Consider the following 1565-nt stretch of genomic DNA (forward strand, 5'->3'; position numbering starts at 1 on the left):
TAATTAATATTTCAATATCATTTTGTACTATGTCAATAAGAGAATTGGTTATTTTGCCAGAATAGGTTAGGGATCTAAACTAAAATTTTCTACATCCTACATTGTTTTAAGCGATTTATTGATTTGTTTATTTATTTTATTATTTATACTGGTACACTTTGTGTTCTTTTTTGGTTTGGTGGATTATGACAAAAATAAATAAACAAATCAATAAATCGCTTAAAACAATGTAGGATGTAGAAAATTTTAGTTTAGATCCCTAACCTATTCTGGCAAAATAACCAATTCTCTTATTGACRTAGTACAAAATGATATTGAAATATYAATTATGTCCAACATGCCAAACATTGCAGCTGATGCTGGGCATGTGTTGATTGTAAAAGCATTTCTAGTCTTTATATTTCTGCAACTAAACAGGTATGAGAAGAACAATAAATAAGTTTTAGGCCTACACACACACACAAAAAAATAAATAAAAAAATAAAAAACAGGACGTAGAAAAAATAAGGAACTGCAATCAACACAAAAATATGAAGAAGCATAAAAGCAGTTGACAAAGGTAAGCACATCATAAAAGAGATTAAGAATAAAATAATTGAGACAAATCATCCCAATATTATTTCCTATGCAAAAAGAAATGTTTGAACAAATTATGCCTTTGGTGAAAAGTTGATGTYGGTTTATGTTTCTGTGAAGTAATATGAGGCAAGTTCTGAAATGCTTGTATGTCGAACAATAAAATGACAATTAGATGACTGAAAGAGCCAATAAAAAAATGTTAAAATAATGTAAATGTACTCAGCGAACCATCACACCTTTCAAATTAGTCAGTGGCCTAAATTTCACAATACGCAACATTGTGCAGCTTGTTGGTAGCTTGTCTTTGAAAAGTACAATTTTACTGTATTTTGAATGAAAAAGACATTTTTTATGGTGTGTTTTTTTAGTGTGTGACATTTAAACATCTGTGGGATATTGTTACTTTGCTAAAGTCAAAATCAGATCTTTAAATGTAACAAAAAAAAACACTAAGACAAATGTCTACAGTTTGCACTATGTTTTATAAATGCATGCTTTTAATTGTAGTTCTGTTGGATTACATTATAGTGCTTAAAAAGAGTTTTCTGTTTGTGTTTGCTTAGAAATACACAAGTTAGACTTTCCCAAGTTTGTCTAACAGCTCTGAATTTGCATTTGACACTCAATTTTCAGTATGCCGTTGTTTTAATCTTTTAGCAGAGGAGACTGCAATGCTGTCCTGTTTCTTCTTCATTTGAAGATCTCTCTGCTCCTTTTATGACATTTAGCAGCTTTAGTTCTCAAACCCAAAATGTATCACTAATGCACAAGGTATYAACATGGATCATTCACTGCTGTTTCTGTACAGAGGGGGCTTAGGTGCAGTTAAGCCCATTTAGCACCATGTCTAAAGACAGGTTTTAAACTTGAACATTCTTTGTTCTTATTTTAACTTTAATAATGACAACACATGTTAAGACTCCTATTAGTGTGTGTGTGTGTGTGTGTGTGTGTGTGTGTGTGTGTGTGTGTGTGTGTGTGTGTGT

At 31.2% G+C, this 1565-nt stretch overlaps 1 protein-coding gene across 1 annotated transcript in view; it reads left to right on the forward strand.

Annotated features, from left to right (window-relative positions):
- Positions 1-1565, forward strand: part of LOC106513169 (CUB and sushi domain-containing protein 1) — a gene marked incomplete in the record, with an annotated part of 415244 nt that overhangs the window by 332508 nt on the left and 81171 nt on the right.

The sequence above is a fragment of the Austrofundulus limnaeus genome, unplaced genomic scaffold (genome assembly GCF_001266775.1).
Source record: "Austrofundulus limnaeus strain Quisiro unplaced genomic scaffold, Austrofundulus_limnaeus-1.0 Scaffold10, whole genome shotgun sequence".
Classification (NCBI taxonomy): domain Eukaryota; kingdom Metazoa; phylum Chordata; class Actinopteri; order Cyprinodontiformes; family Rivulidae; genus Austrofundulus; species Austrofundulus limnaeus.